At 37.9% G+C, this 24343-nt stretch overlaps 1 non-coding gene across 1 annotated transcript; it reads right to left on the bottom strand.

Moving 5' to 3' along the window:
* Positions 1–16387: 16387 nt before the first annotated feature.
* Positions 16388–16495, bottom strand: LOC128296016 (small nucleolar RNA R71). The gene has a single exon (XR_008286564.1). It is a non-coding gene; the product is annotated as a small nucleolar RNA R71 (small nucleolar RNA).
* Positions 16496–24343: the final 7848 nt, after the last annotated feature.

Here is a 24343-nt window from a genome sequence, read left to right as displayed (position 1 = left end):
AAATCAAAATCGAAGGCCTAAGGTGATTTTATTTTATTTCTTTCTTATTTTCGAATTTGTTCCCTTCCATATTTACATATGCATAAAATACAAAGTATAAAGATAAAAGAAACAAATACCTTTTAAATCACCGAGAAAAAAAGGAAATTTTGACCTCTGACTGCCGTACACGGTGGTTACCGGCGGCGGCCGGAGCCCTCTCCGGATTAGGAGACCTGCAGAGAAAACAAAAGAAAAAAAGATTTTTTTTTTAAGAATTGATATCAAATGATTTTTTTATTATTTTTAACTTATATAGGCCATATAAAACGACGTCGTTTTGGCCGGCGTCCATAAGCCACAAAACGACATCGTTTTGCCCTAGTCTGACCCGATCCGACCCGCTCTGGCCTAGGATCCGCGTGTTTTTTAACGGAAGGGCTAATTGAACTTTTCGCCCTTCCGTTTTTTCATTACTTTGCAATAAAGTTTTTTTTGGTTTTAATTTTGCCCCGAACTTGTGCTTGGATTTCAATTGGGTCCTACTTGATGCTGCGCATTTTAGAGGGAGGGGTTATTGCCCGATTTGGTCCTTCCTTATTGTTTGCGCGTTCGATTCGGTCCTTTTCTTCTTTATTTATTTTCAAATTGGCCTCGAATTTCCATTTTATGTTCAATTTAGTCTTTTTTCTGCTTATTTTTCCTACTACTACTACTACTACCACTTTCTATCTATTATTATTATCTTATTTAAAATATTGTTATTATTATAGCTATTATTTTTATTATGGTATTTTACTATTACGTTTATTGTTAGTATTAGTATTAATTATAATTATTATTACCATTATATTTATTACTATTATTAGTATAATTATTTTCTTTAGTACTATCATTGTTATTATATTATTTGTCTTATTAATGTCTTGTTATTATTTCCTACTTAACTATTATTATTATTATTATTATTATTATTATTATTATTATTATTACTATTATAATTATTATTCACTTTTACCCGAAAAAAATAATTCTTTCATAAAAGTAATATTCCATATTTGGAAATTCGAGAAATCGTGCCCTAACTTACTGGGTTTTGATTTTTCTCATTTAACCTAAATAACAGAATATTCTTTTAAATCGCAATACGAGTTTTGAATAAAATGCTCATTCTCGGAGATACGAGGTGTTGTGCCCTAACTTACTGGATATGGCATCTTGTTACCTCGATATAAGATTTTTTTTTTTGTAAATAAAGGCAATATTCGGTATTTAGAAATTCGAGAAATTGTGCCCTAACTTACTGGTTTCGATTTTCCTCGTTTACCCTAAATAACCGAATATCCTTTTAAAAAAAAGTTAAAATACATGAATTTTAAATAAAAGGTAAGCTCATTCTTGAAGGCTCAAGATGTTGTGTCCTAACTTATTGAATGTGACATTTTATTACTTCGAAATGAGAAGGTCTTTAACATCCGTTTCAATTCATTCAATCATTTTTTATTAACATTAATACAAAAAAGGATCGTATTTTAAGTTTTCAAATCTTCGACACTAAGACACTGATTAATCAACTAGGTACCAATTTTAGGCGTTTCGAGGGTGCTAATCCTTTCTCGTGCGTAACTGATTCCCGAACCCATCTTTCTGATTTTCATAGACCAAAACTGTTGTTTTGATAAATCAAACTGATTATTAAAAACAACCACTTTTTGAGGTGACCTGATCACACCTTAGCAAAAAAGATTGGTGGCGACTCCCGTTTTTTCATTTTCATTTTTAAAATCAAAGTTGACCCCCCGTTTTCAAAAAATGGTTTTGACAGCTTGGCGACTCTACTGGGAACGTTTTAAATAAGAGAGTCAAGCCACGAGTTGATTAATTTTTGTCTTTTTGTCGAAAATTAAAAACTTGGTTTAAATGTACGATCCTTTCTTCGAATTTTACCCGTCTTAGTTATGATCTTCATCATTATGGTTTCTAATTGCTGTATTGGTTTAAATTTTGGTATCTTTTGCTTATTGCATTGCATGATCGGTTGATCTTACCCTTTTAAGTGGGAGTGAGAAACTATTCCTTCGTGAGGTTTTCACCTCTGTATAGGATAGTGGATCACTTTCGGGATACACCCGTACCTATGTCTTCGTGAGATTTTCATCTCCGTACAGCCATAGGGAAATGTATTTCCCTTGAACTGAACTCAGTCTATATGAGCCTATAATGGGTGAGGATCGAGGAATCTGGTGGTTCAGGTACATTTACTTTAAAACTGAACCGCATATAGTGAGCCGTAAGAACCCGTCTTAGATAGAGCTACACCAAACCCTAGTGGTTGCCTGAGCAAGTGCTATATTTATTATTCCTTATTTGCTTTAAACTGTGTATGAAATACTGACTTTCTTTGTTTTACTTTGATTGTATTTGCATGGCATTTTTATCACAAAAGGTGTTAATTCACATTCAGTTGCTAAATAGATAACTTATCATAGAAAAGGGGTTTCTTGATAAAGCGGAGGACAATGTGGCTGTCCGAATATGAGCTGAGAAAACGCAGTAAGAGAAAAGTGATAGTCTTACTGAGGGGTATGTGTCAGAATTGTGGAAGTTCACTCAGATTAGTGTAACCCAAAATAATCTCCAAGAGATGAAAGAAATTTGGGGTCAGTGGGATAACGAGATCAAACAGTTATTTTACTGTCATTATGGTGATTTACCCTATCTGCTCGATATCAAGGTAGATGAGCACCTATTTCGAGCCTTTGCCCAGTAGTGGAACTTTGCTTACAGTTGCTTCACTTTTAGGAAAGTAGATTTGGTACCTGCTATAGAAGAGTACACGACCTTGCTTCGTTGCCCTAAGATTCAGGTTAATAGAGCTTATTCTAGAGCTGCCAATGTCCCAGCATTCTCAAAAAGGCTGATGAACATCACAGGAATGAGCGAACAGTGAGTTTCATCCCGGATCAAACAAAAAGGAGATTGTAAGTGCATTCCTTGGAGGAATTTGAGGGATTTAATCTTAGTGCATCCCGATATGAAGAAAAGGGTTGATGTCTTCGCTTTGAGCATTTATGGACTGGTTATCTTCCCCAGAACTTTGGGGCATGTAGACAAGGCGGTTTTTGATCTTTTTTATAGGCTTAGTAAAGGGGTCACACCTGTACCCGCGATATTGGCTGAAACTTTCAGATCATTGAATACTTGTCGAAGAGCGGGTCAAGGGATATTCATTGGATGCGCACAGCTCTTTCTAGCTGGGTTCCACAGCCATTTTTGGAAAGTGGAAAAGGTCTCATATCGTATCTTCTCTGAAAACTACTCTCCACTGAAAGAGTTAGTGGCTACATCGAGACAGGATGATGTTACAGAGAAAAAATGGATGACAATTCTTCAAAATCTGCAAAAGGAAGATGTCAAATGGAGAACCCCGTGGATAGTCCCTGACGAGATATTACATCGGTGTGGAGATTTTGATTGGGTGCCCCTGCTGGGGATATGGGGAGCCGTCGGGTATGCTCCTTTGCTCTTGTTAAGACAGTATAAATCAAGACAGTTTATGCCACCAATGCACAGGTTCACTCAATGCAAATTTGCATACATGGGAAATAATTACAAAAAGAAAGCTTGTGAGTTATCGAATGCCTGGAACCAAACTCGTGGAATGAAAAGGTTTGCTACTAATCCTATGACTACCCCTGAGTATGACTGGTGGTGGGGTCAGAGGATCAACGACAACATCCCTATATCAGGTCAAGAAAACACCCGATCAATAGAAGAACACTTGAAAGTGATCCCATCTGAGCTAGAAATCATCAAACAAGATTTCGGGAGAAAGAGTTTAGAACTAGAAAAAAGGATCGAGCAATTGAAGGAAGAAAAAATACAGCTAGCGTTAGATGTCGATATCCAGAAGCTAGAAGCTGAAAGACTCAGAAAAGGAAAAACCAAGGCTGAAGAGGATTTGGATAGTTTGAAAATAGACTACAAGAAGCTGCAAAGGTTAATGAGAACCGTTGGGTTAAGAAAAATGTCTGAACAGTGGCGGCAGGAAATTAAAGAGGAGAAAAGTAGAGCCAGCCAATGGGAAGAAAAATTTCGGGATGCTCAAGCACGAGAAGACACTCTAAAAAAGAGTTTGGTAGAAAGCCAAAATGAGAAGGAAGGATTAAAGATTTGGGTGTCAGAGTTAGAAATATCCTTGTATCAGTATCGTAGTCGTAAACTCTGAGTTGAAAAGTTAAAAGAGAAGATAGAAGAACTTAAAGTTGCGCTGCAAAATCATGAACTTCAAATTGAACTCCTTAAGGTAAATAACAAGCGATGGAAAGAGCAACTTCATCAATCTCAAGATCAGGTCAGGAATAGGGATTACGTCATGGGCGAAGCTTTGACTCAAGTATGAAAAGTGGCCGACCACTTACAAACATTAGTAGTCCAGGCCGATGTGCCAAGTTTAAGATACGAGTCAGAATCGGACCGAGGGTTAGAGCTAGCTTGGCTTCTTAGGCAGGTCAAGGCCTTAAGTATCAGGGCAAAGCCTTATATGTAATCTGTTCTATGTAATGAAACTTGTTTTCTAGAAAAGTTACTCTAATGAAATTGAATCAGAATCAACGCCTTTTTGCATTCATTGCATTCATGCATCAGCATTACATCATACGTATTAAAACTTAAAAAAAACCCTAAAAATCATCGCAGCTACCTTGGAACATCGTTATGGTACAAGAGGAAAAACCAAAGTAATGGACCAAAGGTTGGAGAGATTGAAAGAATGCAAAAAGAGATGCAGGATCAGCTACAAACACATATACAAGAACAGCTAGCCAAAATCTCATAAGATATGAGGGACTAGATGCTGGAGTCTCAAAGAAGTATGATGGATCAGTTAACACGACTACTGGCTGGTGGATTAGAAAAAGGAAAAAAGCCCATGATCAATGCAGGAGATGATAATGAAAATCCTATCTACTCTCCGGGTTTTACCCCAACGAATGTTCAGACATAACTTGATGTGTACCCACGAAGGCCATCTATCACAATTAGGCCCCAACAGTTTCAGGCCAGTGTTTCGGTGCCAATGAACTGTTAAGCTGGCTCAGGCTCTAATCCGGGGGATAACCCAACTAACCCCATTATCCGCGATCTCAATGATCTGATAGAAATAGAAAAGACAAGGGTAGAGCTCCCGAAAGAACTCGAAGAACGGTGTAGATGGTTAGAAGAAAAAATTTTAAAAATGGAAAACGCCGACTATCGCAGTGGAATCGATGCTAAGGAATTGAGCTTGGTTCCAGACTTGGTGCTTCCTCCCAAGTTTAAAACTCTGAAATTTGAGAAGTATAAAGGGACTAGCTGTCCCGAAGCTCACAACGCCATGTTCTGCAAAAGAATAGCAAGCTATGTCAATAATGACCAATTATTGATTCACTGTTTCCAAGAAAGTCTGGTTGGGGCAGTATCTAAATGGTACAACTAACTGAGTCGTACCCAAATCAATTCATGGATGGATCTAGCACAAGCTTTCATGAAGTAGTACAGTCACGTGACGAACATGGCCCCTGATAGAATCACTTTACAGAACATGGAGAAAAAGCATAATGAAAGCTTCAAGCAATATGCCCAATGATGGAGAGAGGTGGCCACACAAGTCCAACCACCTCTGCTAGAAAAGGAAACCACCATGCTCTTCATTAATACCCTGAAGGCACCTTTCATTAATCACATGCTGGGAAGCGCAACCAAGAGTTTTTCAGACATAGTAATGTCTGGTGAAATGATAGAAAATACGATAAGGTACGGGAAAATAGAGGCTGGAGAAAATGCCAAAAGGCCAGCCCCGAGAAAGAAAGAGCACGAGGTAAATAATGTGAGCACATATTTGAAATCGATCACCGTAAGCCAACCGAGGTCGACAACCACTGGTCAACAGGGCCCACCCAGACAAGTGCCTAACACAAAGCAAAATATAGAGAAACTTCAATTTATGCCTATCCTAATGACATATAAGGAGTTATATCAAAGTTTATTTGAAGTACATGTTGTGTCCCCCTACTATCTAAAGCCAATGCAACCCCCATACCCCAAATGGTATGACGCAAACGCCAAATGCGAGTACCATGCGGGAACTACAGGACACTCGATAGAAAATTACACTGCTTTCAAGAAGTTGCTTGAAAGACTCATCAAAATGGGCATTGTGATTTGATGATACATCTAATGCAGAAAATCCGTTACCTAACCATGTGGATAGGGGGTAAATGCGATAATCGAGAGTTTCGGGAAAGAAATCAAGATGAATATCGCAGAAGTGAATACCTCGCTGAAAGAAGTATGGAAGAAAATGGTGGAAAGAGGGTTAATAACGCAGAATTCAAGAGACAGACCCTGATGAGCAAAGAATTATTGCGAGTTCCATAGTTAAGAGGATCATGAGATTCAAAAATGCAGTGAATTCAGGGCTCTAGTTCAATGATTGGTGGATAATAATGAGCTAGAATTCTTTGAGTATGTCAGAAATCTAGAAGGAACAGATGTGTGTACCTCAGAAGAGGGGTCAACAAAGAATATTCAGAAAGCCCACCACCCAGTGGTTATCATATCACGACTGAGAATTAACGAAGCTGGGGCACAAGTCGCACCAAAAGTCGTAATCCAGAAGCCCGTTGTTTTCCTTTATAAAGATAGCAAAAGGGTACCTTGGAACTATAACTGCAATGTGATGATCCCGGGAGAGGAAATCCTGGCTAACGCATTAGAGGAAGGTCAAGATGTAGGTTTCTATACGCGCAGCGAAAGGTGTTATGATACCCCAAATACAAAAGTTGAGAATGTTAAAGGAAAATCATTGGTGATTGAGCAAAAGAAAGAGAAGCCGGTTAGACTTGAACCGCCTATTAATGAATCAGTAACAGAAAAAGAAGTCAAGGAATTCTTGAAATTTCTAAAACATAGAGAGTATAGTGTCGTGGAATAGTTACATAAACAACCAGCTCGTATATTGGTACTGGCTTTACTCTTAAGCTCAAAAACCCATCGTAGTACATTGATGAATGTGCTGAATGAAACTTATGTCTCCAACGATATTTAGGTAAACAAACTGGACCGCCTAGTTAATAATATAAGTGCTGACAACTTCATATTCTTCAATGATGATGAAGTACCACTAGGAGGTAGGGGGACTAAGGCTTTGCACATCACGACCCGCTGTAAGGGGTATACATTACCGGGGGTATTGATTGACAATGGATCGGCCTTGAATATTCTATCATTATCCACACTAAACTGATTACCTGTAGTTAGTTCTCACATGAAAGCCTGCCAAAATATAGCGAGGGCATTCGATGGAACAAAAAGGAAGGTAATGGGTAGAATCGAAATACCCTTTCTAATTGGTCCAAGCACGTACGAGGTAAATTTCCCAGTCATGGACATCAAGCCTTCGTATAATTTCCTGTTGGGGAGGACATGGATACATTCAACAGGGGCAGTCCCTTCGTCGCTACACCAAAAGTTGAAATTGGTAACCGCAGGTCGGTTGGTAACGATAAATGTCGAAGAGGACATCATCGCAGCAGTGACCAGTGACGCGCTATATCTAGAAGTAAATGATGAAGCAATCAAATGTTCCTTTTGGTCTTTAGAGTTTGTAAATGCAACATTCATTACCGAAGGAAATAGGATTCCAATGCCCAGGTTATCTAAGACTACAAGAATGGGCCTATGGCTAACTGTTGGAAAAGGGGCACTACCGAGAAGAGGATTCGAGAGATACCTCCAAGGAAGGATTAAGGCACCAATAATGAAGGACAAACAAGACTGCTTAGGCTTAGGATTTAAGCCAGACGCAAAACAAAAAAAGAAGGAACTAGAGAAGAAGCAAGAGAGAAGTATAGCGCGATTGAGCGAGGAGGAGATCGAATGGGAACCAATAATCTTTCCCCATATATGGAAGACTTTTGTTTCTAGAGGAATCATTCACCCTGAGCGGGGTACACTAAAGAAAGAAATCGTGGAAGGAATGTTGGGAAATTTGGACATCAATGCCACATATGAAGAAGGAACTAGAGTAGAGAATTTGTCGGGTATTCGCCCTTATGAGCCAGGAAGTGTTCTGAATAATTGGACTGCGGAAGAGATTCATGTAGTCTTTAAAACTAGCATAGAGTAATGTCCAAAACACACTTATTGCTCTAGGCCTAGGAGTAATAAGAGTCTTTTTTGTGAAATAGGCTTATGTTCAAAATCGTTATTTCAGTAAAATGCATCCTTTTGTCTTATTCCGTGCAAATATTCTTTTATTCTTTCATTCATAATCATACCATACATATCATTATTCTTAGATTCTCTTTTTCTTTGTATCTTCCTTCGCACCTACAACAAGTCTCTAGATATCAATGATATGAGGGACGTTGCTACTAACTTAGAATCTCCTTTTGAGCGGGATATGTGTCTGAAGGGATCTCAGACTTTGAAGATGACAGAGACTGTAATTTATCCCCTGATTTGTTAAGGATGGTAGAACAAGAGGAGAAACAGATTTTACCTCACAAAGAGTCAGTAGAATTTGTGAACTTAGGAGATGAATTAGAAAAGAAAGAAGTAAAGATCAGAGCTTGCATTACCATAGAGACAAAGCGAGACCTTATTGAGTTACTCCAAGAGTTCAAAGATGTCTTTGCATGGTCGTATCAAGATATGCCTAAGCTAAGTACTGATATCGTGGTACACAGGCTCCCTATAAAAGAAGAGTGCAAGCCAGTTGAACAAAAGCTCTGAAGGATGAGGCCGGATGTTTTGTTGAAAATAAAAGAAGAGGTAAAGAAGCAATTTGATGTTGGTTTCTTACAAGTAGTTAAGTACTCAGAATGGGTAGCCAATATCATCCCCGTCTCTAAAAAAGATGGAAAAGTATGAATGTGTGTAGACTTTAGGGATTTGAACATAGCCAGCCCGAAGGATAATTTCCCATTGCCCCATATTGACACCTTAGTGGACAACACGATAGGTTACTCACTGTTCTCCTTCATGGATTGTTTCTCAGGGTACAATCAAATAAAAATGCATCCTGAAGACATGAATAAGACCACATGTGTAACCATATGGGGAACCTTTTGCTATAAGGTGATGCCATTTGGACTGGAAAATGAGGGAGCAACATATCAAAGAGCCATGGTAACCCTGTTCCATGATATGATGCACAAAGAAATTGAAGTCTATGTCGACGACATGATCGCAAAATCCCGAATAGAAGAAGAGTATGTGCAAGTCTTCAGGAAATTATTTTTGAGGTTGAAGAAATTCCAACTGAAACTCAATCCAGCAAAATGTACCTTCGGGGCCAGGTCAGGAAAACTGCTAAGATTCATAGTCAGTGAAAAAGGGATTGAGATTGACCCAGATAAATTCAAAGCCATACAAGAGTTACCTATGTCGCGTACTTAAAAGGAAGTTCAAGGATTCTTAGGGAGACTAAACTACATCGCTCGGTTCATTCCACAACTAACGAGAAATGTAACCCCATATTCCGTCTCCTTAAGAAACACAACTCTGGTGTTTGGGATGAGGAGTGCTAGAAGACTTTTGACAAGGTTAAGCAATACTTGTCTAATGCCCCAGTGTTGACACCACCTAGTCTAGATAAGCTGCTGATACTGTATTTGGTAGTATTTGAAAATTCTATAGGATGTGTGCTTGGTCAACACGATGAGTCAAGAAGGAAAGAAATTTACTGAGTGTGAGACGAGATACTCGCCAATTGAAAAGTTGTGTTGTGCCTTAATATCGACAACCCAAAGACTGAGACAATACATGTTGTACCACACAACTTGGCTGATCTCTAAACTGGACCCCCTAAAGTACATGATGGAGTCGACTACTTTGAATGGGAGAATGGCCCGATAGCAAATTCTACTTTTTGAATTTGATATAGTCTATGTGAATGAGAAAGCTGTAAAAGGGAGTGCAATAGCATATTTTCTAGCCAATAGAGCTTTAGAAGACTACGAGCCTCTGAATTTTTATTTCCCAAATGAAGATCTAATGTACGTGGCAACCACTAAAGAAGACCCTCAAGAAGGTCATCCTTGGAAGCTAAACTTTGACGGAGCATCAAATGCTGTAGGTAACGGAATCAGGGAACTCTTGGTATCCCCAAACAGAGATTATTATCCCTTCACTAGTAAATTGGATTTTTACTGCATGAACAACATGGCAGAATACGAAGCATGCATCATGGGCATCCACGCAGCCATAGAACGCAAGATTAAAATGCTAGAAGTATATGTAGATTCTGCGTTAGTAATTTATCAACTCAAAGGAGAATGGGAGACGAAAGACCCCAAGTTGATCAATTACCGAAGTCTGGTCCTTGAATTAATTAAAGAGTTTGATGATATCATCTTCTGCTACCTCCCGCGAGTATTTACGATGTGAAACCGATGTGAAACCGATGTGAATAAACAACAGGATGTGAAACCGATCCAGTTGAGTATTTACGAGGCTCCGGCTCATTGTTACAACATCGAAGAAGAAGAAGAAAAATATGATCATCCTTGGTACTATGATATATTGCGATAAGTGAAGAATCGTGAGTACCCCGACCAAGTTACTAAGAATGACAAAAGGACGTTAAGGACAAAATGTCTTGGACGGGGAGATCCTATACAAAAGAATGAAGGATCAGGTGCTATTAAGATGTGTAGACGCTATGGAAGCTAAGAAGATCTTGGAAGAAGCCCATGAGGGCGTCTGTGGGACACACGCTAATGGCTTTACAATGTCCAGGAAAATTATGAGGTTTGGTTATTATTGGTCCACCATAGAAGGGGATTGTATTAACTACGCCAAAAGATGTCATAGTGCCAAATCTATGGAGACAAAATTCATGTGCCTGCTTCACCTTTACATGTTATGACTTCTCCATGGCCTTTCCTTATGTGGGGCATGGATGTGATTGGGTCAATATTGCCAAAAGCTTCCAATGAGCATCGATTCATCTTTTTGGTCATCTACTCCTTCACCAAGTGGGTAGAGGCCGCTTCATATACTAATGTTACAAAATCGGCAGTTGGCAGGTTCCTGAAAAAGGAAATCATTTGTCGATATGGAATGCCGGAAAGGATCATATCTGAAAATACATTAAATTTGAACAACAGTACGATAGCAAAGGTCTGCAGTCAATTCAAGATCAGACACCAGAACTCATCGCTGTATAGCCAAAAAATGAATGGTATGGTGGAAGCAACCAATAAGAACATTAAGAAGATTGTGGGAAAGATGACTGAAACTTATAGAGATTGGCATGAGAAGCTACCATTCGCCCTTTATATTTATCGAACATCTGTCAGGACCTCTACCGTGGCAATGCCTTTCTCTTTGGTTTATGGAATGGAGGCGGTTTTACCCATCGAGGTCAAGATTCCTTCCCTCAGAGTTTTGTTAGAAGTGAAGTTGGACGAAGCTGAATGAGTCCAGTCCCGATACGATCAGTTGAATTTGATTGAAGAAAGAAGGCTACGGGTTATCCGTCATGGTCAGATGTACCAAAAACAGATGATGCGAGCTTAAAACAAAAAGATTCATTCCAGAAAATTCCACAAGAGAGACCTAGTATTAAAAAAGATCCTACCTATACAAAAGGATTTCAGAGGAAAATGGATACCGAATTGGGGAAGGACCTTATGTGGTAAGGAGGGCCTTTTTCTGGAGGAGCGTTGATATTGATCGAAATGGATGGCAAGACTTTACCCAATCCTGTGAATTCAGATTCGGTTAAGAAATACTTCGCCTAAAAAAAATGGAGACGCCAAGGTGAAAACTCGCAAAGAGCACCTTGAGCCCAAAGGGATTTTGAATTGAAAACCCGTAAATGGCGATTCAAATTTTGATCAAAGATGGGGCATGCGGTAGTCTTGTGATACCTGAATTAACAAGGAGGAGAGATGTTACATCTTGGGGCATCAACAAGAGCACTCTAGATCCCCTAAACACATATTGAGCTCAAAAAAGGGTCCTCAAGAAGTTCGTACAAAGAAACTCATGCTGCGATATCTGGGGCACCTAGTTTCCTTTTATTCATTTTGTATTCTAGGAATGTTTGCTTTCTTTGATTAATCTATTCTTTTCAAAAAAAATTTTGATAAATTTCAGTTCCGTCCATTGTAACGATCTTTTCCAAGCATTTTGCATTGAAATAACGATTAATGGACTAATGACACATTCACAAAAGGAGTTCTGCATATTACTCTAAAAGTTTCTAAATAGTACAAGAATCTGAAACAAGACTATTATTTAGAACTAACCAAACCTAAGGATTGGAAACATTTGAGAAAGAAGAGTTTAAATTGAGACTACCTCTTCAGGTTTTTTGTCCATGATCTAAGCTGAACAAGAAGACAGGATATTGTTTCAGTGATAGAACCTTGATGTAACAAAGAACAATGGCAACCCAAACATTAAAAAGGGATCATTCTCATAACATGCTGCACACATGAAAATATCCTTCATACACATCTAGTTAGGAGCATTTGATTCATTCTAATCATCACATCCTAATCATTTGGCATGAGCATAGGCCCATGAAATTAATTCTATAGATTACGTTCCCCAGAGGACGATGTAGCAAGATTGGTGAAGACACAAGTCTTATCTACCTGAAGTTACAGCGAAGCAAACTGAAGATAGCAAATATTATTTCCCTGAAGTTGCAGTGGAACAGATTGAAGCTATGAATAAACAGATCTTATCTCTCTAAAATTATAGTAGAGTAGATCAAAACAAACCTTATCTCTCTAAAATTGCAGTAGAGCAGGTTGAAGACACAAGTCTTATCTTCCTGAAGTTGCAGTGGAGCAGACTGAAGATAGCAAATCTTATTTCCCTGAAGTTGCTATGGAACAGATTGAAGCTATGAATAAATAGATCTTATCTCTCTAAAATTGCAATAGATCAGATCAAAACAAACCTTATCTCTCTGAAATTACAGTAGAGCAGGTTGAAGACACAAGTCTTATCTCCCTAAAGTTACAGTAGAGCAGACTGAAGATAGCGAATCTTATTTCCCTGAAGTTGCAGTGGAACAGATTGAAACTATAATTACATACCTTATCTCTCTAAAGTTGCAGTAGAGCAGATCAAAATGAACCTTATCTCTCTAAAGTTGCAGTAGAGCAGGTTAAAATTACAAGTCTTATCTCCCTAAAGTTGCAGTGGAACAGACTGAGGATAGAGAATCTTATTTCCCTGAAGTTGCAGTGGAACAGATTGAAGCTATAAATAAACAGATCTTATCTCTCTGAAGTTGCAGTAAAGTAGATCTTAGCAAACCTTATCTCCTCGAAGTTGCAGTGGAGCAGGTTGAAATTACAAATCCTATTTCTCTGAAGTTGCAGTGGAGCTATTAAAATGATGGGTTTTGCACCTCTAAAGTGGCAGTTGGTCAGATTAAATCTACCAAATCAAATCTTCTCTCCCTAAAATGCAGTAGCAGAACAAATTGAAGCTACAAGTTCTTATTTCCCTGAAGTTACAGTGGAGCAGGTTAAAAATAAACAAACCTTACCCTCTTGAGGTTGCAGCAGTGGAGCAGATTGAAGTTACAAGTCCTATCTCTTTGAAGTGGCAGTGGGATGGATCAAAACAACAAGATGCAGTGGACTAGAGCGAGGCCACAAGAAGAAGAGGAACACCAAATAAGCCGAGACTCAGCAAGACTGAGCAAAATTGATTTTTCTTAAAAGTCTTTACTCTGTTCTCGTTAGAGGGGCAGCTGTAGTAAGCCCAATTTGCCCGGGCCCATTTCTAAAACCCAAACATTACAACCCAAAACCCATTTAAACCCAATTACAAAGCAATGCCCAATTTCGGCCTAACCCTAGCCCAATACACTAATCAGAAAACAAAAAAAAAAAGAAGAAACCTTAGCCTAGCCGCCCCATGCCAGGTCTGCCACCGCCATTGTCGCATCAGCACCGCCACTATGCAGCCGCCCACTTACACCTGTAGATTAAATGAAGAAAAGGCAGTAACTAATAAATAAAAGCATGTAAAATGGATATAAAAAGTCAAGCCAAAATCCATTGTAACATTCGGCAATTTTTTTAAATACAAAGCACTCGATTTTAAAACACAAGCAAAACAATGATTCTAGTAATACCAAAGCAAGAGAATAGCCCCAAATCAGAGAACCAAAATACCAAAAATCAAAATCGAAGGCCTAAGGTAATTTTATTTTATTTCTTTCTTATTTTCAAATCTGTTCCCTTCCATATTTACATATGCATAAAATACAAAGTATAAAGATAAAAGAAACAAATAACTTTCAAAGCGCTGAGAAAAAAGGGAAATTTTGACCTCCGACTGCTGTACACGGCGGTCTCCGGTGGCGGAGGCATGGTGGAGGACGATCGCGACTGGCCGGAGCCCTCGCCAGATTAGGAGACCTGCAGAGAAAAAAAAGAAAGAAAGATCTTTTTTTAAGAACTGATATCAAATGAGTTTTTTTTTATTATTTTTAACTTATATAGGCCATATAAAACGACGTCGTTTTGGCCGGCGTCCACAAGTCCCAAAAATACGTCGTTTTGCCCTAGTCCGACCCGATCCGACCCGCTCCTGCTTGGGATCTGCGTGTTTTTTAACGGAAGGGCTAATTGCACTTTTAGCCCTTTCCCTTTTTTATTACTTTGCAATTAAGTTTTTTTTTGTTTTAATTTTACCCCAAAATTGTGCTTGGATTTCAATTGGGTCCTACTTGATGCTGCGCGTTTTAGAAGGAGGGGTTATTGCCCGATTTGGTCCATTCTTGTTGTTTGCGCGTTCGATTCAGTCCTTTTCTTCTTTATTTATTTTCAAATTGGCCCCGAATTTTCATTTTAGGTTCAATTTAATCCTTTTTCGATTATTTTTCTTTTTATTTTCAAATTAATTTGTCTAACACCACTATTATTATTATTATTATTATTATTATTATTATTATTATTATTATTATTATTATTATTATTATTATTATTATTATTATTATTATTATTATTATTATTATTATAACTACTACCACTTTCTATCTATTATTATTATCTTATTTAAAATATTGTTATTATTATTATCTCTATTATTTTTATTATGGTATTTTATTATTATGTTTATTATTAGTATTAGTATTAATTATTATTATTATTATTACCATTATATTTATTACTAATATTAGTATAATTATTTTCTTTAGTACTATTATTGTTATTATATTATTTATCTTATTAATGTCTTGTTATTATTTCCTACTTAACTATTATTTTTTTACTATTATAATTATTATTAACCTTTACCCAACAAAAATAATTCTTTCATAAAAGCAATATTTCATATTTGCAAATTCGAGAAAATCGTGCCCTAACTTACTGGGTTTCGATTTTTCTCATTTAACCTAAATAACGAAATATTCTTTTAAATCGCAATACGAGTTTTGAATAAAATGCTTATTCTCGAAGATACGAGGTGTTGTGCCCTAACTTACTAGATATGACATCTTGTTACCTCGAGATAAGATTTTTTTTTTTGCTAATAAAGGCAACATTCGGTATTTGGAAATTCGAGAAATCGTGCCCTATCTTACTGGGTTTCGATTTTCCTCATTTACCCTAAATAATCGAATATCCTTTTAAAAAAGGGTTAAAATACATGAATTTTAAATAAAAGGCAAGCTCATTCTTGAAGGCTCAAGATGTCGTGTCCTAACTTATTGAATGTGACATTTTATTACTTCGAGATGAGAAGGTCTTTAACATCTGTTTCAATTTATTCAATCATTTTTTTTATTAACGTTAATACAAAGAGGGATCGTATTTTAAGTTTTCAAATCTTCGACACTAAGACACCGATTAATCAATTAGGTACCAACTTTGGGTGTTTTGAGGGTGCTAATCCTTCCTCGTGCGTAACCGACTCCCGAAACCGTCTTTCTGATTTTCGTAGACCAAAATCATTGTTTTGATAAATCAAACTGATTATTAAAAACAACCACTTTTCGAGGTGACCCGATCACACCTTAACAAAAAGGATTGGTGGCGACTCCCATTTTTTTCATTTTCATTTTCAAAATCAAAGTCGACCCCCTGTTTTCAAAAAATGGTTTCGACAGAAACCTAACACGATTCAAATAATACAGCAATTTATTCAGTTTGATGGTTTGCAAGATGAGGATCCAAACAATCACTTGGCAAATTTTCTGGAGTTTTGCGACACATTTAAAACTAATGGCGTTTCTGACGACGCCATACACCTTCGATTTTTTCCCTTTTCACTAAGGAATAAGGCTAAACAGTGGTTGAACTCGTTACCACGAGGGTCAATCACTACTTGGGAATAAATGACCGAAAAGTTTTTACTAAAATATTTTCCGCCGGCTAAAACAGCTAAATTAAGGAATGATATCTCTTTTTTTTTTGTAGATGGATTTAGAAATACTATATGATGCATGGGAGAGATACAAGGACCTGTTGAGAAGGTGCCCTCACCATGGGTTACCACTCTGGCTACAGGTTCAAACTTTTCACAATGGCCTGAATCCTTCAACTAGACAGATGGTTGACGCAGCTGCTGGTAGGACTATCAATAATAAGACACCTGAAGATGCTTATGAATTTATAGAAGAGATGTCACTGAATAATTATCAATGGCAAGTCATGAGGACAAAGTCAACAAAAGCAGCCAGTATTTTTAACGTCGATTCGGTCACCATGCTCTCTAATCAGGTAGAACTTTTGAACAGAAAAATTGACGGTTTTCTTGGTTCTTCACAGGTTCACCCAGTAATGTAATGCAATGTAAGTGAAGGAGGAACGAGCAATTCAGAATACCCACCTTATGGCCACAACATGGAAAACGAGTGATTAAATTATATGGGTAATAATCCTCGACCTCAAAATAATCCTTATAGCAACACTTATAATACAGGATGGAGGAACCATCCAAATTTCTCATAGGGAGGCTAAGGGAATCACAGACCACCACCACCTCCAGGCTTCCAACAACCACCTTACCAACAAGAGAAAAAACTGAACCTTGAGGAGATGCTAACAAAATTCATCTCAGTGTTAGAAACTCATTTTCAGAATACCAAGATAGTACTTAAAAATCCACAAGCGTCGATCCAAGGGCTCGAAACTCAGATAGGCCAGCTCGCTAAATTGACATCTGAACGGCCACAAGGTAGCCTACCGAGTAACACTGAATCTAACCCAAGAAAGCAGCTCAATGTGATTACCATTCAAGATGAGGAAGGGTTAGTTGCACCTGAACCAGAACCGAGGCAAGAAACTGTGAAAAGTAAAGGTAAAGGAGAGGTGGACCACAATGACCAAAAATAGGTAAGTAGAGAGTACAAAACACATGTACCATACCCCAATGCAACAAGGAAAGACCACTCAGATGAACAATTCGGTAAATTCCTTAAACTTTTAAAGAAATTACATATTAACTTACCGTTTATTGAGGCTCTTTCGCAGATGCCAAACGCAGTCAAATTTTTAAATGAGCTTTTAGCAAATAAGCGGAAGTTAGACAAGACATCGTATGTGGAGATGAATGTAGTTTGCTCAGCCATTCAACAGAATAAGCTAGCCAACAAATTGAAAGATCCAGAGAGTTTTACAATTCCTTATTTAACTGGTAGCTTAGATGTTAATAATGCCTTGGCTGATTTAGGGGCTAGTATCAATGTCATGCCTTACAAAATGTTTAAGCAACTAGGTGTTGGGAAACCCAAACAAACTAGAATAAGCATTCAATTAGCAGATAAAACAATTAGATTTCCTAGGAGTATTATTGAAGATGTACTCATTAAAATTGACAAATTTATATTCTCAGTTGATTTCGTTGTTCTAGACATAGAGGAGGATAGTAATGTGCCTTTCATTTTAGGGAGGCCCTTTTTAGCAACTGCTAGAACGATAAGTGATGTTGGTACAGGTGAACTCACACTTCGTGTGGGTGCTGAAATAATCACTCTTCAAGCTCGTAATTCAAGTAACACATCAAATATCGAGGGTGATTGTATAAATCATACTACTAATACTGATCATGTGGTGAAAAATTCTTTGTAGGAAACATGTTCGAAGAGCAAACATGAGCTATGTTCGAGAAACGACAAGGGACCTATCTATGAAGAATGAATGCTACGAGTTGAGGAACTAGATGAATGGCGGACACAAACTGAGGACACACAATAAACCAAAACCACTCCATGACAAGCTCAATATCTCACCAAATCAAACTCAATGTTGGAGACAAAGTACTACTAGATGCACCAAACCCTCGGATTGCCACCTCTGAACCTAATGGAGAAATTCCTCTTATGGTACTTAGCATTTTCCCATACGGCACAGTCAAGGTAATTCATCCCAAATTCGGTATGTTTAAGGGAAATAATACTCGTCTAAAACCTTATTTTGATGAAATTGATAGCAGTGATGAGGAGTGTAAACTCCTTGAACCACCATGACTATACGAAATCAACATAAGTCGAGCTTAGACTATAAATAAGCGCTTCTTAGGAGGCAACCCGAACACTAACAGTATTGATTTCTTTAAAATTTTAGTTTTTAACATCTAATCACTAACTGAGTCCTTGAAACATAGGTTGTCTAATACACACGGCCAGGCACGAAAAGGCGTACCTTAGGCCGTGATCACACCACAGGTGGTGACATGGTCATACGATACAGACGTGTGAAAATAGGGCAAATTTTTCCCCAACACGAGATGCGATAAGTTGCCACGGTCGTGCGACGTGACCGTAGGCGAGTCTGTCAAAACAATATGGGTGTGCGACACGCCCCTGTCTAGAAACTGTGGTTGAAACTGAAAATTTAAAACGGGCGTGCGACACGCCCGTGCCCACCATCTGTACTCAAGACTGATAAAACAACACAAGCGTGCGCCTATACACACGGGCGTGGGAGAAGCGAAAGAAGTAGGACATGGGCATGTGACATGGCCGTATGCACCAACACACCCAAAGGACACGAGCGTGGGATGAATTTTAGACGCGCCCAATTTAAAAAATCACGATAAAAACAGGCTGAAATAAGGGCACACGGACGTGTCCCACGGCTGTGTGCACCAAAATCTATAAAAAAAAACCCCTCACTATTCATCATCCCCTTCCCCAAAATCCCTAATCCTAGCCGCTGCAACTCTTGACCACGCCCTCCTTACCACGCCCGTGTGCTGACCATAGCATCACCATTGACGTCCCAAGCCCTTCCCTCTACCAAGCCATTACGTTTGTTCATTCTTTCCTCTTCATTTCGTTTACTAATTTGATTTTGCTTGTGTTATTTTGACTGTTAATCTTCATAGTTCTAATAATAGTCATGCTTATGTTCTTTGTTTCTTGCTATTCTAGTTGATAGATTAAGGTACATTAATTCTTATGTTGCCATGGACTTCGATCTATTTCCCATATTATCATTCCCATATGCATTCATTTACTAGGCATTATTCTCTTTTTCTTATTCGTAGTAATGACTTAAAATATCTGTTTAGGTTATCTGTCAGCATAATTGTTTTTAGTACATGACTCCTATGAAGTATCTCTATTTAGTTCTAACATGCATTGCATATTTTTTTTCCATGCCATTGTTGGGGAGTAATTTTATTTTTATTATTGTTTATTTCGTCTTGCCATTGCAGATATCATGTCAAACCGTGGTAAGAAAACCGCAGTCTCCGCTTTAAAGAAGAGGAAAGGAATAGCGTCATCCTCGGGTCCTACTGCGGAGATTAGGCGCCTTTTTATTCAGTTTCCCTTAGGACCCCAAGAAGAACTCTTTCAGATACTTCAGGTCCGACCCTTAGGTGTGGGCCGCTGCATTGACTGGGCCGTACTTGAACAAGTCCAATTGGCTGAAGCGGTCAGAGCCTTTCTGTCGACTGATCCATGGGAGCTCTTCTTTGGGATCATCGAGCCGACGTACCTCGAGCTTACACTGGAACTCTATTCGACATTCCACTTCTAAACCGTTATGACCGATTTTGATGATCCAGGAATAGCCCAGTTCCACCTTGGTGGCTTGGTTCACCAGTTGAGCGTACCTGAGTTTGGAATTGCACTAGGGCTATATATGGAGGAATTCATGGACGACAATAAACTCGACACCCTCCATCGCCACATCCACTACTCTCCTACGAAATGCGGGCAAGCTTTAGTCCCTAACTCGGCCACTTACGACCCTATTCACTCTAAGGCATCGGCCCTCGCCCCATCCCTGAGGTACTACACACCAATTTAGCCCACACTCTGATAGGGCGGCGAGAGAGCACCAGCGTCGTGAGCTTTTTATGGAGTATGGCGAACGGGCACGTCTTTGACCTTGCCTATTTCATTGCCCTCACCATTCGCCATCAGAAGGAGCGGCATAGGAGAGGAGTCATCTCTATTGGCCCCTATGTGACTAGACTGGCACGGTACTTCGGGCTCCTCAACACAGCAGCACAATCATCCTCCCCCACCCTTATCGGCCAGATGTCCCCACAGGGCAACTTGAGTATGCTACATATGAGGATGATCGAGAAACGACGTGGAACCTACACTCCTCAGTACCGCCTTGTCTAATCAGCCGAAGAGGAGGACCCAGAAGACATTACTGATGATGTCCCTCCACAGCATGAGGACCACCGTCTCAGCCACCACCCATCCATCGTCCAGTTCATGCGGCGGCTTCATACTCTGACATCTCTGAGTGCCTTACTCGATTTGAGCAGCATTGTTTCCAGTGCTTTGATTACATTGATGCTACTCTATATCAGATTTGTCAGCACCTTCACATCTCATCGCCACCACCACCTCGTGAACCATCCGGCGATGACGATGTTTAAGAACTTTTTATTTATTATTTATTATTTTTACTTTTATATTTATTTATCTTCTTTAAGTACTTTTTATTTTATTTTCCTTTAATATTATTTCATTTTTAGGTTGTATAATTTTTATTAAATAATTTATAGTTTCGACTATTTCATTATGAGTAATTATGCTTCTTTATATTTCCTAAAGAGTTCTTAATGTTATCACAGTTATAGAGAGCTCCAAAGCTCATCATCACCTAGGAGCTCGAAACTCCACTGGAAAAGGTTCTCCACAACTGTCATGTCCTGCCCGACCACCACGATAATCTCTTTGCTAGACACTGTGGTTGTGGAACCCAATCTCTACCCCCACCAGAGTATCCTCCTCCAATCTTATCATTGCCTTGGCCAATTATCCTCCATAACTCCAATTCAAGGAGTTCATTCATTATTCAGGAAGTTTCACTTCTCTCCCTCTCTTATGATCTTATATCTATATCATCGTAAATCTAACTTTGTACATTAAGGGTAATATACATCTTAAGTGTGGGGGGTCTTTTATATCATTATCAGAAAAATCCCTGAATTTTGTCTTGTTCTCATATGATTTTCTCATATCATTATTAGAATGAATTTTGATTGATTTATGATTTTCTATTAATATGTCTTGAATTAAAACACAGGCATTTATGCATTGACTGTTTAAACTTTAAGGAATTAGAGAACCAAGCATGATAAGTTGATTTTTGAGAATTAAAAAAAATTTAGGTTGTTTCCTCAAGTTTAGGTATTATCTTGAGTTGAAATTCACAGGTTAAACATCAAAAAGCTATAATTTTTGTGAGATCTTGAGCCCTTAGAGCATATATTATATCTTTCATACTCACTTTTATTGTTGCTTTGAGTGTGTCAATATCGAATCGTTATTCTAGAACTTGCTTGATTATGCATGTCAAGACCACACCATTGATTTGTTATGTCGAGATGATAAAGGCACTTAGGTTAACTCACTTACTCCATAAAAGCCTACCCTCATAATTAACCCTTAGTGAACCCCTTTGAGCCTAACAATCCATTCATTGATTTACCCTCAATATTAACCCATAACCCATTATTGTTGAAATCCCCTATTTTGATCCCTATTTTTGTCGAGATTTGATTTGAATTAATTGCTTAGCTATGTTTTATTTTTCGTTGTAATAATTAGCAAAATTCTATGTTATTTGTCTTGTTCTTAAAATATATATATACAATACATACATATATATTAGTAGTAATTCGTTGTTTTTTGAGCTTAAGTGTTAATTCTATATTCTGAGAAGGAGCTCACTTGTATTCAAAATGATTAGCTATTTTTCTAGTTAGGAAATTTTTCAATTCAATCTTGATTCTAACCTTTTCTTTTAGCTTGTGACCACACCCCCTAACCAAAGCCAGGTTACAACCCTCTAAAGACCTTTTGATTGACGTATCATCTCAATATATAGTGGTGGAGATTTGATTTTCATGCAAGCCTATGGTAGTAACTTTTCATATTGACTAATGAGTGCTTCATTTATTGTCCTTAAACACCTCGAGTGATTTGAGTGAATCTTTAGTGAGGATGTTAAACTTTGTGATGTTTTGAATCAAAGGTAATTACTTAAATGAGGGGAGACACCTATGTTTTCATGATAAAATGCTCAACTGGGAATGTTTGAAACTTTGATGTTCTTCTAGTTGAATTCTCAATGTATGATTACTTATGGTTTATTTTGAGATATTATTGATAGGGATTATAAATTGAGAAGAATTTATTTTAATTTTGAGTTAAGGATTTTGCTTGAGGACAAGCAAACTCTTAAGTGTGGGGGTATTTGATAAACCGTAATTTATACATATTTTTATCTCATGCTTAGCACATTTATGGATGATTTCTCCTTAGATTTGGTGAATTTGATACTCCTAATCCTTTAGTTTCATGTTTTATACTTAGGTGAGCATAGGAGAGTAAAAAGAGCGAGAAAATGGCCAAAAATAGAGAAAATGGGCCAATATGGGAAATCAACACGGCCTGGACTTCCTCACACGGGTAGACCACACGCCCGTGCCTATTTAACAGCCTTGACCACAGTCTGAAGCAATTGCACATGGGCATGCCCCTGTCGAGCCCAAGTATAGTTCTATTCGAAAAAGTCCACTTTTGAGGGCTCTTAAACATTCTAAAGCCTATTTAAACACCTGAGGAGGCACTTAGAAGGAGACACATAGAGTAGGAGGCAAGGAATTACTGAAGGAAAGCTGATTGATCCATCTCAGAAGCCAGATTCATCGTCAAGACTGAATATCTCCCTTCATTTTCTTTCAGGAGTTTCGGGTTTTCTTTATGTTTTGTTATCTTTATTCTTTTGAGATGTTTTCTTTCATAATTATGAACTAAACCCCCTAAATACCTAAGAGGAATAAAACCTAAGACAGGTCTTGTTATTATTATCTAAATTGTATGATAAATATTTGACTTGTTCTTAATTATGTGTTCTTAATTCTTGTTTTAATATTCCAGGATATTGATTCAAGTTAATGCGCTTATTCAGAGGAGCAAAAGTCCCTGTCTAAGAGTAAATTTTTCGTAATTAAGCAGAGTTAATTACACGCCTAGAGATAGGGTGACAAGATTTTGTCGAATTAGGGTGAAACCTAATAAGGGAGTCCATAAATCGAGTTAATGCAACACTATGGTGTTAATTGGAAAGAGATTTCAATTAATCAACTTAGGGTTAGACGTTATTAGTCTCAAGAGAGATAATAATATAACTTAGGGATTTCTACGGATCAAGTCAAATGAATAAATCGTCTGATTCAGAGTCAAATAACAAGTGAAGTCTAGGTGGATTTTTCCTTGGGTATTGTCTTAATCAATCGAGTTTTCCCAAAAGCTTTTCCCTAATTTTCTCTCCGTGCACCCTTAGTTTAGTTAATTAATTTAGATAAACAAACCCCTTAATTTTTAGGTTAGATAATAAAAAGAAAGTAAGTACTAGTACTCTTGGTTCCTTTGGGTTCGACAATCCGGTCTTGCTAAAGCTATACTACTGTTCGATAGTTACACTTGCCTTCATCGTGATAATAGTTAGTTTCAAGAACGATTAATTATAAATTTTTAAAACCTGTCGCAAATATCACGTATCATCCACCAAACTTAACTACTACCACTAATTAGTTTAGTAAGTAGTAAAACGTTGCTTGTCCACTAAAACAAGTTATTCAGCTATCTAAACACAACAAGTTGTCATCCACATGACTCTAGTTTAATTCAAACTAGGTCTCAACAAAACTCTAACGATGCTCACTGAGCCATCATTTTCACAAAAAAAATACAGAAAACAAGTCTTTCGATCCGCAAACTAATGAGTTCACCCCAAGTATGTTAGGTTAACGAATTGTCACAAAAAAGAGTTCATCAAATAATGAATTCCAGTAAGGCGTCCCTTAAATGGGCGCACTGTCGAATCCATGCAATATGCCACTTAAACATACAATGGAT

This window comes from Gossypium arboreum, chromosome 7, assembly GCF_025698485.1.
Source record: "Gossypium arboreum isolate Shixiya-1 chromosome 7, ASM2569848v2, whole genome shotgun sequence".
Classification (NCBI taxonomy): domain Eukaryota; kingdom Viridiplantae; phylum Streptophyta; class Magnoliopsida; order Malvales; family Malvaceae; genus Gossypium; species Gossypium arboreum.
The sequence above is the reverse complement of the archived record's forward strand: the minus strand, read 5'-3'. Positions and strand labels throughout refer to the sequence as shown.